Here is a 15,820-nt window from a genome sequence, read left to right as displayed (position 1 = left end):
TTTTTGCAGGAGTCACATCTGCTTATCTGTCTTCTACTGACTCAAGAGACGGTGTCCCCTTCATCTCACAGTCTAAGTCAGTGTTGGAGATTGACAGATGTGTCACTCCCAGACTTACCTCTTGACAACCTGATCTGCTCAAGACTCACTCTTGGGCAGTTTGGAGAGAACGAATTGACTTTTTACATGGGTGCACTGCATTCGAAATTGACTTTTGATCCGCTGCCGAAACGTGGTGACATTTCATCTGCCTCCTCCACAACTTCCTTTACAAAACAGATTCGAAATCTGACTTCATCAATTAGTTGTTTTTCCTTTAAGCCATTCTCCATGGAGAGGAACCCAAGCATCAGTACAGGTTTTAGAGCAAGAGAAAAGGAAACTGAGGTCTGTTGGTGGCCATGATGGCTAGTGCTGCTGATAGGTGTAATTCGGGAACATCTGGATGGCCACAAATGTTCCTCACCTAAGAATCTCCATCCATATTTGAAAGATGATAATGAAGAAGCTATGAAAAGCAGTGATGAACTTCACATCCTAGTGAATTCAGTACTAGTTCAAGATACTTAATTCTGAAACAGCCCATCCAAATGGCCTCCATTCCATACAGCCAAACATATATCATAGACTAGTTGACATGATCAAGAGAATTGGAGGAATGAGGATGGATGTCCATATCTCTCTGTCTGGGGCTATAGCAGTCAAGCCCTTTCTAAAATCAGCGCCAACTCCAGAAGGATTAATACAGAAGAAGTAGTGGAGGCTTACTTCAAATTTATCTAATGAAGCTTTGTTCCGATGGTAAATAGGTTGGGTTTAAGGTAGCACTTTCTGAGTATATATTTTTCTTAAAGACCAGATGCTAAACCTTTATTATTTAATATTTCATTATGGAAAAAAGGGAAGGGGAATCACATGTGTTTTCAAATTGTTTATGTTCAGAACCTCTTATAACATAAGGAGACTTTTTATGATTTTCCTCTTACATAATTCATAATATGAATGAATTGTAGGCTTTCAAGTGTCCTTCTTAATATAAATCCATAATTTTGTCCTTTGATAGGTGAGTTTTCCTCATGCAATTTTTAAAAAATTCATATTTTGCTGGCACAAACTATCTTACGTTTTAACTATTCCTGTCTGCAGAAAGCCTTTCTTTCCCCCTTCCAGATATATATATTCGTGGGCATTTTTGACTGAGAAAAAAGTCTGATGCTCTCTACCTTAATGCCCAGTAGGAACAGAATGCTAAACAACCATTGGAGGGGAAGAAAGGAAGAGGAGTTGCCCACTTTATAGAGTAACAGGAAAGTAAGCAGTGTTTCTTTCTCCGAGTGTGGAGTCAAATAGCTGTCATAAATTCCAAAAACTTACTACCGTCCCAGGTTTGTTGCTAATTACATAATTACAGAAAGAGTAAGCGCAAATGCATTTGAGGTTAGACAATTTGTTTCAAAGAGTCCAGCACTGTCACAAGGAATAAAAGACAAGGCAAAAATCAGGAGTGATGTTGCGTGCTTTCTTTGGGTGGTAAAGCACAGAGAGTTTGTAAATGTCAGTACGTTTATATATTTGTCACGGGGCTTGTTACTGAATGTAACATTTCCAGGCTCAGTAAAAGTTGGAAAGCTGTGAAAAGTTAGAAAGTTTTCTCTCTCTCTCTCTCTCTCTCTCTCTCTCTCTCTCTCTCTCTCTCTCTCTCTCTCACACACACACACACACACACACACACACTTTCTGCCACTCCTGCCTCCTTTCCCAACTTATTAAAATAAATGGAAGAAATGCAACTTTCTGCCAGGTCCGTAGTGAGATGGGAATAGTTGAGGTGGAAACAGTAAGCCCAATATTGTAGGAGCTGCAGAAGCTGGGACTATGATAACCACAACTTCCAGCAATCCAGGCAAGAGAACGAGGACCCATTTCTAATTTCTACTTAGGGTTGAATCTAGGTTCATATGTACAATTGGTCTGACGACATTTGCTTGCCTAAGTCTTTATATGAGGAAAACCTTCCTGCATCAGGGTCAAAGTCTAGTTTGGAGACTGAGGTCTAGTTTGGGAAGAAAAACCGTGGCTACTCTATTGAAGATTCATCGGTACCACCAAAATCTATCACACTGCAGACTGCAGAAATAAGTATACTCTAGCCCCGCGCCATCAGTTGGGTTGGGACTACAGTTCCCATCAATTGCCCAGTGATGTATGAATTAGAGATGATGGGAACAGTTGTCTTAGCCTTTAGAAGAAGGACCACTGTGGCAGTGCTGTGACTGCTGAATTCTAACTCATGCAAGGAACACACGGAGGGTGTTGGTTGATGTTTTGTGCTGAGGTTACCTCTCTATGATCATTTTATTGATATACAGCAGAGAAGGATCAGGAGTGACATGATAGTAGTATTCCAATATTTGAGGGGCTGTCACAGAGAGGAGGGGAAACCACCTATTTTCCAAAGCACCCAAAGGCCAGACAAGTAACAATGGATGGAAACTGATCAAGGAGAGATTCAACCTAGAAATAAGGAGAGATTTTCTGATAGTGAGAACAACCAACCAGTGGGACAGCTTGCCCTCATAAATTGTGGGTGCTTCATCACTGCAGGCTTTCAAGAAGAGACTGGACAACCACTTGCCTGAAATGATATCTCCTGCTTGGGCAGGGGGTTGGGCTAGATGACCTACAAGGCCCCTTTCAATGCTGTTATTCTGTTATCATTTTAAAAGAGTCACCTGCAAATAATCCCACTGCAATTTTGGGGGAGTGAAATGGAAGATGTTATAAATGTCACATAAAACCCCCAAGATGTTTTGCCTGGTGCCAATTGTACTAAATTGTAGTGCAACCTTAAAATCATCTTCCTTGTTATTTTTGTTGGTTGGTTGGTTTTTAAATACACTTTTTAAAATGCATTGTACTGATGATGTTTAGTTACTACTGGTTTTTTTCAACAGCACGATTATTTAGCTTCACTGCCGTTTGAATCTGGTTTTAGCTGCTCTCTGCAGTTTTATTGTTTGAGGGTAGTTTATGATGTTTTATATTTTATGATGTTTTAATCTGGGAAGCCTCCTTGTGGATTTTTGTGCAATATTGAAAGGTGGGACATCAATCTTCCAAATGCTAAATGAGAGAAGCTCATACTTTTCCACCCTTCTATTCCAGTCTGCTGTTCCAGACCCTCCCATTTGATCCACTACTGTGCTGGCAAATATTTGCCTCCCCCTATCCACCCACCCCTCAAATTCTGATCAAGTGCTTTGTAAATTTTGTTATTCTGTGATGATAATAAATCATTACAGCCTTAAACACTTCTCCAGCGCAGAGACTCAGTCATGAATTATCTTGTCATCCTGACCAAAACATTCTCCAAAAAAGCTTGACAAGTGCTAAAATCCAGAACATGAAACCATGTGTTGTTGTGAAAGCACGATTCAGAAATGTCAATTAATTAGATTAAGAGGCTACTTTTAGCTTTCCTTGTGGTGCCAAATAACCCTTAAAATATGCACTGCTGTGAAAGTCTACCTCACTAGCTCAAGTCGTTCTCTTGGCAAAATAAAGACAATGGATCTGACGAAGAGAAGGAATTATTACATCTGCCAGTCAGCTTGAGAGGAAAAACTTCCTATTTGCAGTGTACAAAATCACAGCCGTGTATGGACTCAGGGAGATTCTCCCCCTGCAGAAATTGGATTCAGATTGGCAAATGAAAGCCAAATCACAACTACACATCTGTAGATCTAAAATAAGTCTTATTATCTGAACTTATGCTAGGAAGAAGTAGGTATCAGTAGGGAGAAACATAGCACAATGAAGTATATTTTAATCTCCTCATCGTGTGGTCCTAAAATCTTTTATCTTTAAATAATTCAGCCTCACTTTTGTTTCTCCTATCAACAATTTCTGTACAATTTGCTTTTGAAAGCGACCACTGGCTTTAATAACCAAGTTATTTGCGTAAAATAATATTCCACCCAATATTCTACCCAAACCTTTACAAATCACTGCTGCTCATGTTCACGACATGTCGTTCCAATTAGGGGGAAATAAATGCAACTTTCAAATTAATGCAAATCGAATGGGTAGATTAAATCTAGGAGCGTTGGACAGACAAAGAAAGTTGGGTGGTGACAGAATACTGTAATATTAGAGAATATTAATAAAAGAGGAAGATGTGAATTTTATATTTTATATGCTGCGTGGGTTTATGTGTATACAAATACTGGCAAATGGATGCTTTGAAATTAATCTATAAATTCTGCCACTACAGTGTCCAACATTCAAACCTTTTGTGATGTACAGCATTTTAAAATTTGATGCAGTGTTTACTAGCAATCAACAACTGCTTTCAACCAATATTTTTGATTTGAATTTGGGTTGGGCTTCTGACATCAAAAGATGGAGCTTTTGAAAAAAAAACAGGCCATTTGTTTAGACAAATTTGCAAATATCTACACTATAATGTTAATTTTGCAGAATTAACTGACACAATCTGTAAGAAAAAGAAGGAACATTGGGGCAAAATGCACATGCTAGGGAAAAGAGATACAAAATATAAGTATTTCCTTATAGGAAATATGTTTGGAGGAATGTATTCTTGCTTAGGAAACCGTAAACCAAATTACATACACTAGAACTATGTAATACAAAGGCTTATTAATATGGGGTTTTTTTCCTGAAAAATTCCTAAACTGCTGGGCTGATCAGAACTTGTAGCTGGAAAGATAAGAATTTCAGCAAAAATGAAAATAATAAATCACCCACCCCTTGCAAAATTCAAGGGAAAAGCAGAGAAATGACTTCCCCTGTCTTCATTTACTGAAGATTTCAAAAATCCATCACATCAGTGTTATGTTTAAGTTTCCCCCACAATGCCCGATGCTGAAGGGCAATTTCCAGGGAAAAATTGTCTCTCCTAGTGGGGAACCATCATTTTTATAGTCAATACCATTTCCCACCCCCCAAAATGCCCTGCAGAACAGGACAGTGTAGTCATGCTAAATTGATAGCAATCCATCTAAGAAAGCTTCAATAGCTAAATGAGTCCGCCCCCCAGCCTCAGAATTAGCCCATGTCCCTGAAAACAACTCATAATAACTTCCCCAGCTCTTTATCTTATGGATGGGACCTTGACAAAAACCATTTTACATTTATTTCCCGGTTGTTGATTTAAATCATAGAACTCAGAAAGACAAACCCAAAGTTCTAGATAGTTATCTGGAAAGTCACCAATCTACTTGGTATTGGTAGGTTCCCTAGTTCTTTGGACTGTCCTCTGCATTCTAATTTATTTAGAACAAGTTAAAAAGTAGAGACAGAAAAATCTAGTCCTTTGTTAATGCCTTTCCTCTTAGGATCCATCAGGATTCTCCAATAACTGGCAGAATTTTTAGCCCATGCGAAAAAATACGTTATCTACTTTGAAATGTCTATGGGGATTCTCAGTCATCCAGGTCATGGTTTTTTCAAAAAGCAACTGGACTTTCTTTGTTTTTTTCCTTGAAGACATTTCACTTCTCATCCAAGAAGCTTCTTTAGTTCAGTTCTTCAGAACTGAAGAAGCTTCTTGGATGAGAAGCGAAACGTCTTCAAGGAAAAAACAACAACAAAGGAAGTCCAGTTGCTTTTGGGACTACTTTGAAATACTTGGTTCTATATATTCTAAACTGTTCTGCACATATGTACAAATAATTGATGCTTTGAGTCTTTGGATACCAGATGGAACTATTCAGCCTTCCGCTGAAAAAGGTTGACTGTGTCAGATTTACATATCTGGAACATATAATCCATTGAGTCTGGAATCTGATTGATTCCAGAATGGCTATCCCAGGATCTATAAGGTCAACTAAACAACCCAGGGTATCTCTCCCTCCTTTCTTCCTATGGTCTGCTGTTCATCAACCTCTCAGTATTTCCACAGTGGCTAACAAATGATTTCAAACTGTAATACAAATAGCAGAGAACTCGTAAACATAAATTCAATAGTTCCCAAAATTGAAAATGCTGGAGAAAGTGATAATAGCTAAGTTGGCATCAAATAAGCCTTTTTAGATGGGCATTTAATTGATACATTGCTACCACTGGAGAGGCCCTCTCTCTGTTTGATATCCAGCTTACAACTGATGGTAAAAGCTGAGTCTTGCAGAAATAAGAAAGAAAACAGTCTAGCAGATGTCTGAATCCTACTTCATGCAGAGCTATGGAACATGGAAATAAATAGAGGGACACCTGATATGTATTTGCTACATCTAGGCTTGTAGATGCTGGATAACACAGATCAACACAGTTGGACCCTCAAAGAGTTGTATGCAAAAAAAAAAATTAGGTTCTAACTACACATTATAATTTTGCTCCTAGAATCAAATAGATGATTAATAGATCTGCCAAAATCAGAGCAATCAATGAGAGTCACTGAATGATTACTGCATTATTTCAGTGGTAATTCTCAAAAGGTAGCCATATGGTAGCTCTCCTCCTTTTTTATTGAAACAGGCATTTTAAAAAAAAAACATTGAAGCATAAATATGGACTCATACAGAAACTCTGTAATCCAGTGGCCTGCCATTGCTTTTAAAGGAAGAAAGATGAAACATAGACGTGGGGGGGAAATGCTGATTTTTTTTCCTGTTTTATGTATTTTTTTAAAAAAAATAGGTTAATCGATTTGTAATAGAACTGAAAAAGATCTCAAGTAGAAACAGGAATTGCTGGGAAACATTGCACGAGATGGCATATAATCCACTATAAGAATCAGACAGACAACTCCAATTCAAATTTGCTATCCGCCTATTGGATCACTTTCATAGGCTTGGCAAACTATTTAATTTTAGCCAATCTTTATAATTGGGAACAATAATACTGACTTCCTTTATTGGGTTGCTGGATAAGTGTCAAGGAGAAAGTAATTTGATAATTGGCATGTTTTGTCAGTAGAGCAGGTCGTCCACAGCCATCCTGAATCCCTTCCTCATTTGTTTTTGAATTTCAACAATAAAGCTTCTAAAGAAACATTCAAAAATGTATGAGGAGTTGTGTTAAAAGAAGAGAATAGTGGAAAGATTGGGCAGGACAATCAACACTAAGAAAAACTCTCTGGGAAAGCTAGGGTCCAGTTTGTTTATTTTCAAGTGTTTCATCTCTTTTCTTCAATATGTTCCTTGTAATGGGAAATAATTATCTAAAAATTAGCTTGAACTGTTCATCTGCCCCTCTGACGATCTCTGAACTAGGTTTCAATTAGGTTGTGTAATGGGTAATGGGGATACTGTCAAAGGACTGGAAGAAAACAAATATAAACAGTCAAAAGGCTGTAGCCATGTCAGCTGAGAGTTTATTTCATAAGTGCAATTTAACCCGTGTATAGAGAAATCTGGGATGAAGTGTCTCAAAATATTTTTTAAAACTTCCACCACAATGAACCGTACAATAAATGAAGTTGGCACATTCATAAGACAAATTTCAAGATTCCGTCCTTGCCCTGGACTGGTGTTAGAAATACCTTATGAAAATCTGTAATTCTTGCTTCCTTGATCTTGCATATGTCCATGGAGTTGGGATTCCTTGGATTGTAGGAAGACCTACAAACCTACAATCCAAGACCTAGCACTAGAATTAGGCCAGCAGTTTTTTCCTTCCTTAGGTAGAGATATTGAACTCAAATACCTAATCAGTTTCTAGGAATATTAGTGGAGTACCTATTTCCTGTGACAAAATAGACAAAGTATTATTTTTCAGTTCCTTGTCAATGAGCCTTCTCTACAGTGACACCTGGCCTGGGTCTGGGATACCTTCCTCTTCAAAATCCATGTACATATTGTATGCCTCTCGGCCTGGGTGTGATCAATGGTTTCTTCCTTTTTTTCTTATTCTTTCCCCTTTTCTTTGAATAAATCAGTTTGCACTCATGTCAGAAGCACTGAGGCACTTCTGGGTTTAAAGGATTAGCTGGTGACATCACTATTGCCTGCAGGAGATCCAGTTGAGGACTCCTTTCATGTCCCCAGCTGGAACTGGAGCAAAGGACAGGAGCTCAACCCCACCCCACAGCAGCACTCATGTCTCAAACATGATGTTGCTAACTTCCATCCCAGCGTCCTAACCACACCAAGTCCCCGTGCTCCTCAATGAGTTATAATGCTTCAGTTGATTGTTTCTATTGTTGTGTTTCCATTATGTTCATGTAAGCTCCTTTAAGAGGAGAGGTAATTTGGGAAGCAAGCCTGACTTTGCTTTACCTCCCCTTCCTCTTACACCCTGGTGAATCAGGCAGGGGCCTGCCTGAGGCTCTTCCAAATATTTTCTTGTTTTCCTAAAACTTACACTAGCTTTACTTACATAATTATTCATGCCTATTTTCCTTAGGGGCATCTCTCTGATTCTCTACAGTACACAAAGGCAGCAGATAAAGGGGATAAAGGAAAGGTTGTATGACTATAGTACCTAATACCTTCTCTTATCTATTTACTAGGTAATTTCCTATCTCTGTCTATTGATGGGTTTCACTTGGACTAAGTGCCATTGTTAAAAGTGAGCTTAACCTCCAAGAAAAGATTTGGACTCTAGAAAGATTTGGACTCTAGAAAGACTCTAGAAAGAGTACAGAGAAGAGCAACAAAGATGATTAGGGGAGTGGAGTCTAAAACATACGAGGAATGGTTGCTGGAATTGGGTATGTCTAGTTTAACGAAGAGAAGGACGAGGGGGGGGGACATGATAGCAGCGTTCCAATATCTCAGGGGCTGCCACAAAGAAGAGGGAGTCAAGCTATTTTCCAAAGCGCCTGAAGGCAGGACAAGAAGCAATGGGTGTAAACTAATCAAGGAGAGAAGCAACCTAGAGCTAAGGAGAAACTTCCTGACAGTTAGAACAATTAACCTGTGGAACAACCTGCCTCCAGAAGCGGTGAAAGCAATGAATTATTACTTCCCATAGAGGATTTTGCTGAAGCGTCCTTCTAAATTCCAGAAACATGTCAAGAACTTTGGAAAGATTCATTGTATTCAACTTAAGGGGAGCAGAAGAGCACCCCCAAAGTCTATAACACAGAGAAAGTGCACCCGTATAGTTGAAACTGAGAGTAGGTGCATTTGGCCTCAGAGGACGGTCAGGTTAAATCATTTCTGAATAGTTCTGTTTTTTTCTTTTTCAAAGAGGGATTTTTTTTTCACCTTGTAACATTCATCTGTTCAGCTTTGAGTCCAGACAGTCTGTGTTAATTTATAGATTGGCATTTGGGATAGGAACTCTTTGCAATTCAAAACTAAGCTCAGAGAATTCCAACAATTCAATCTAGGAAGAATCTTTCAAAAGTTCTGGAAAGGAGGAGGAGGGGGGGAAACCCCAAAGCCTGAAATGTCAACAATAAAAAAGAAAGAGAAGACAACCACCATCGCCCTCCATTTAAAGATCCTAGTCAAAACAGCTCTTCAAGCCCATTTGATTGGGTTGGAGAGCATCACACTGTCACCGACTCACTTTTCATTAGGCTGTTGCTCTCTGTTAGCGTAGCCATGCAGAAGAACTCAAAACACATGCACAAATTAAATCGACATCCAAACTCCACCAATATACAAAGCAATTTAAATGATATTCATTAGAGCGATGACAAGTCCTGATGAGGCTTTCAGGAGCTGAATCCTTCAGCTTTCACCGACTGGGTTTCAGGGGCATTGAGGCGTAACTACAGCGACTGTACCTCGACTTTCTTTTTTTTTAAAAAAAATGTAAAAGACAAGAGGGGAAGAGAAAAAAAAAAAACTACCCAAGAACAAAATTGCTTCCTGACACACCTACTTCCTTCTCTCGTCATCTTTTGCAAAGATTTGAAATCTTTGGGAATTGCATCTTCCTTGCTTCTGGCTGAAATAAAGGGGAATATATATTTCAGTTGCCCACAAATCCTCTTCCTCTCCTCTCCTCCTTTTTCCTCCCCCTTGCTCTAACCAATGTTCCAATTAAAAAAAGAATTTCATTTTCCAGTTATTTCATTTCATTGGGTTGGAAAGATCAGTAACTCACGTTTATGGCAGATGTAAAGGCACTGCCCTATTTGTCAGCTGTGTTAAAAAGAGACTGGATGAGGTTGGTATCAATCTGAATAAGCACCCCCCCCCCATCAACAAGTCAAACTGAAATCATTTCTCTTTAACAACAGCACTGAAATAAATATTAATATTGGCAATGGTTATCCAACTAGGTAAATGCTAAAACTGGATTCAGACTTATTCAGTCCTATAGGTTGATTCTTTGGAAGTGGATGATTTGGAATTCAAAGTTTGGACCATATGGCCTGAATATTTGGGGAAAAAAGAATATTTCTCATACAAAGGAAGAACAACCCCCCCTCCAAAGAAAAAGTCACAGAGGCAACAACCTTCTCTTCTTATAGCTCCTGTTTCAGTCCTTTCACAATCAGAAAAGTTCTCCGCAATAGTAAAACAAGGAAGAAGAGCAAAGGACTAGAAGTGACTCATATGGTTCAAATTGTTGGCCCAGATGGATCAGTATTGTATTTCTGAGATCTCAGAGACTTTTCTCATCACTCATTGTGTTCTCCTTTCAACCAGAGCCATCGTGAGAACTTCTGGATGTAAGATTACTGAGATGTGGACTTCCTCAGAAAGACGAACCACGAAGACCTCCAAACGTATCTTGGCAGCTAAAATAAATTGGCATCATTCTGAAGTGGCTGGAGAGGGCATAAAGCCATAGTTGCTATACTTTGTAGGTGCTATCCCAATCCCCCCCAAAAAAAAACCGTCTCCTTCCATCACTTTTCACTTCCCAGAAGATCTTTGAAGAAATAGCTAAATTCAAACACAGCAACTAGACAGAAGTGTGAAGCAAAGCGTATATTGCTGCCTATCTTATGTATGATAGTCCTAAGTGGCTCACAATAATTTCCAATAAAAACAAATATGATCAACCAAACCTCACATAACACCACATAACCCAACCATGATGCCACAACATCCCACTAATACTAAACCGATACTTTCATTTGCTGGGCATCTTCATAGCCCTCCAGAAGGCTAGTAGAGTGGGGACTCTCCAGGGAGAGAGGGAATCACAAAATGTTGCGGGAGCCATAGAGGAGAGGCATATCTAAGGTCCCACCAGATGGCAACATTTAACGGAAGGGACCTGGAGTGTGGACACCACTCTAACCAAGTATGATGGGCAGATACTACTGGAGAGAGGTGGTCCCATGCATAACTTGGTCTCATGCCAGATTATGCATGGCCCAGTGTGATGTTTTTAACTGGAGTGCCAGAGAGTATATATTTCTTACTACAAATGTCTATGGACATTCTCAATCAGCCAGGTCATGGTTGTCCCCAAAGTGCTTTTTCAAAAGGCTACATTAAGATTGAACAGCCCTCTCTCAACAAGGGGGAAGGATACGACCCCACCTATCTCTTATTTACAACACAATCCTTTCAGCAGTTCCAAGAAGGCTCCACACCCATTTGCACTATTCAGGTGACCGTGAGGGCACAGATAAACCTTCAAGTGGCCTCAACCACTCTGAGAGAGAGTGCTAACAACCAGATGACTGCAAGGAATATAAATCCTTCCATTCTCCACCGTTCAGTCAGAACTGAAGAAGCTTCTTGGATGAGAAGCGAAAACAAAGGAAAATTGCCTTTTGAAAAAGCACTTTGGGGACTTCTCTGTCATTGAGTAATGCTTCCCTTTAGCCCCAAATCTTACCAGGTGTGCCCACTATAAGGAGGCATTCTTCACCAATCCACGAGGATATCCAAACAGTCAGAGATTGGCCACCTTCCCAGAAGAACATCTAGAAGAAAACAAGATTTTCAGCCTTGGAACATATCCTGAATTCCAGGCAGGAGCAGCCCGTTTCCCATCTCAAGGTCATGCTAAATTTTGAAATGCAAAAAAATATAAAGCTACAGTTTCTACTACAAGTCTTTCTGTCATGTGACACATTTTCATCCATTTCCTCTTGGAGATGTACCGCAGCTTTTTGGCAGTCCCAAAAATACAGAATTAAAAAGCACACACGTAATTTATAGACTTTTATCTAGCGAACAATGCTGTAAATGTCAAATTAATCTCTGTCTTTAACTTAAATTAAATGAAATCATATGCAATTTTCATCCTGCCATCGACTATTTATGTGTGTATGTTTGTTTGTATGTGTGTCTGTGTGTGTGTGTGTATCTGTGTGTGTGTGTCTGTGTGTCTGTGTGTAGGGGTGGATCCTAGTGAGTCAGTGAAAAAAAGAATGCAGCCTTGCATCTGAAAAAGATCTGAAAAAAAAGTGCCAGAGTACTAAAATAAAAACCAATAAATATTCATCTGAAATGTTAACATTCGTATTTTTATCCACCCTCGCCATATTTTGAACATTTAATGAAACAACGATATAAATATGTCATTAAAAAAAAACCAACTAAACTCCATTTTGCCCTGGCATTTTTGAAACAGATTTTTTTCTTCCTTTCTTTTTTTCTTTTCTTTTGTTTTTTTTTTTAAAGTCAATTCTCTGAGTATTTACTCACAAAGATATTTTTAAAAAGAAAAAAAGAAATAGATTAGCCTAATATTATGAACGTTACAGCTTTAAACAATGCAAAAAGCTGCCTTCTTTCAGATAGAAAAATTACAATGTCGTTTGCGCGATGAAGGCAACGGTATAATTAAAACAGCCAAGTTGCAATTTCTGATGCCAAAAGAAAATAATAATGAAGTTGCCGCAGAGATCGCTACATGCAAGATTTCAATTAATTACAGAACACGGAGCTCTGCTGAAAAGTTAAAAGATTGGGTTCACGGGATTTATTTATTTATCTCTCTCTCTATTTATTTATTTATTTATTTATTCAAAGCGAGGGGTGCTAAAACATTGTCTTCATTTGAGCTTTCTCCCCCCCTTAGATCCGGCATATTGATTTTTTCTTGAGAAGTGAGCTGTTCAAGCTCCATTTAAGATTTTCATCTTCCCTGTAGCCCTGAGCAGATCAGAGTACCATAAATTAGTTAAATTGCACATTTATCACAAATGTTATTTTAAGATACTGTGTAAATTTGATGGCTGCAAAGATATACAGTCTGCAGGGACAAGCCACAACTTGGGTGGGGTTAACCTCGGGTCATCTTCCTGTATTGTTGATTTAAAGATCTTCTTTCTTACTCGTGATTTCACTCCTCCTCTTCACTTCAACTCACCATAGGCGACTCTCTTCTGGAAAATGAATTTCTATTTTGCTCAATGTCTGCGGAGATTCCCAGTCTTCCAGATCATGGTTGTCTCAAAGATGCTTTTTTTTTTTCTTTTTCAAAGGGCAACAGGATTTTTTTTTTTTTCCTTGAGGGAGCAACGTTTTGCTTCTCAGCCAAGAAGCTTCACCAATTCTGATGCTCAGATGATCAGAACTGATGAAGCTTCTTGAAGGAGAAGTGAAAAAACAATCCAGTTGCCTTTTGGAAAAAAAAATACCATTGAGATTCTATTTTGCCTCCTTCTTGAGAAGGAACAAGTGTCATTTGGAAATTTAAGGTGTGAAGGAAAACCGCTGGAAGAAACCACATTTCCATCTTAAGGACTCACTTTCTGTTCACCCTGCAGCACTGGGGCATATGCCAATAACCACCAATAACTGTGTCTGGCTAGCTGAAGATGCTTAATCTATCCTTAATCTATCCTTAACCTATCCTTAAATAGAGTTTCATATTCTATTTAGGCTGATGCATGAAAATCGTAAAGTTTATGTCGCTTAAACTGAATTTAAAAACATTGTTTCACTGATGCAGCTTTCCATTTTCTTCCATTGCCCTGGGACATTCCAGGTGTTGGGATTCAGATAGTTAGAATTCCAATTTGGGGGCTGGAGCCCAACTAGAAGGAATTGGGTTGGAGAAGAATGACTTAAACAGAGCTCCAGTTTCAAATATCTCTCATAGTTGAGGATACCTCAGAATGAACTATGTGGACACTAACATTAAGCAGTGGCTAGAATCTTTTTCTTTCTTTCTTTCTTTTTCTTTCTTTCTTTCTTTCTCTTTCTTTCTTTTCTTTTTTCTTTCTCTTTCCTTCCTTTCTTTCTTTTTTTCTTTCTTTTTCTTTCCTTTCTTTCTCTTTCTTTCTTTCTTTCTTTCTTCCTTCCTTTCTTTTCTTTCTTTCTCTTTCTTTCTTTTCTTTTTTCTTTTTCTTTCCTTTCTTCCTTTTTTCTTTTTCTTTCCTTCCTTCCTTCCTTCCTTTTTTCTTTCTTTCTTTCTTTCTTTCTTTCTTTCTTTTTCTTCCTTCCTTCCTTCCTTCCTTCCTTCCTTTCTTTCTTTCTTTCTTTCTTTTCTTTCATTCTCTTTCTTTCTTTCTTTTTCTTTCTTTCTTTCTTCCTCCTCCTCCTCCTCCTTCTCTACCTTAACCACCCAAGATCCAGAAAGATTTACATTTGCATATGTTAATGAAGATCAAAATGAAATCCTAGAACTGTAATCATCCGTTTAAAAGCCACTCTGGATCAGGATCTTATTAGATATTAACGTACTCTTGGCATTGTTTCCTCACTAACACTGCTTATAACCTTTGTTCTTTGTACTCAAAGAAAAAGGAGAAGATATAATCTCCACTTTATTCAGTAATGGTAGGGAGGTGGGAGTGTTTGTTTTTTTAAAAAATTCAGCCTTCAAATATTTGTCCCTCTTCTCTTTAAATGCTAAAGTTCACAAAAACTCCAGTGATTTATGTAGAATTTTCGCCTGCCAGCACCTGGCAGACAGGAAAAAAAAAAACTTCCCCAAGTTTCCATCATAAACAGCAAGCGTACAATTTAATTTTAATGTGCTCATTAGTCGTAGCACATTTCAGATATAATTGTGAGTGCGACACAACATTATAGCAAAAAAGACAATTTTAATGCGGCTGTAGAAAAAAAAATGTTATATGAAGAGTCATATCATGGTGCCACATTGTCAACAACAGAACGGGGCACAGAGTGTGCAGTTTGGGGTCTGTGCTGTTTACATGCCAATATTGTACACATAGATTTTCATATGGTGTCAGCTGTCAGTTACTTCTGCAAATTAACCGCCAAAAATGGAGACGAACAGAATCACTTAGTGTGCTGGTAACCACGGGTTACCTTTTATATGCTTAAAGATAAAACTGCAGTATGAAATCTTGGGAGAATAATTAGGAAGAACAAAACAGAAAGTTACCAACTGAAAAGAGAGAGAGAAATAAAATGAGACAGAAGGCATTCTAGATATGAAATAACAATCAAGAGTCATATAAATAACTAAGAGGTTATATCACAGAATGCCTCATAAGTTTTAAGCAAAGTATTACAGTACAAACCTTTTTAAAGGCTCTTTTTTTTATCAATGTTTAGGAAATACAGTACAAGATTTTTCCCTCCTTCAATTCTCCCACCCCCAAATAGATTTAACCCTTTGAGCACTGAGTTGATTTTGAACTTTGTCTTGAATTAATTATTGTTTGATTTTTTTATTATTATTTTACTAATAAATACCTTTAAAATTTGTGTTGTGCAAAATAATTCTAATGCACGCCAGTCCGTGGCTTCGTTATCAGAATGTTCTTTTTTTTTTTTTTTTTTTAAAGGTAGCAAATAACTAATAAATATGTATAATTTAAACATGAACCTCTTTAAAGGTAGATGAATTTTATATCTTAAGAAAAAAAAAAAAATAATACTAATTTGATTCAAAAATATTGTGCCAGCTACTTTTTAAAAATACTTACTTTACAGTCAAGACATCTAACATGAAACAGAACAGAGTACAAAAAGAACTAAAGTTATTACACTAGGCAATGCAGAAAAGCATAAGC

This window comes from Protobothrops mucrosquamatus, unplaced genomic scaffold (genome assembly GCF_001527695.2).
Source record: "Protobothrops mucrosquamatus isolate PMUCROS unplaced genomic scaffold, P.Mucros_1.0 scaffold1649, whole genome shotgun sequence".
In the NCBI taxonomy this organism is placed as follows: Eukaryota; Metazoa; Chordata; class Lepidosauria; order Squamata; family Viperidae; genus Protobothrops; species Protobothrops mucrosquamatus.
This window is presented reverse-complemented; position numbering follows the sequence as displayed.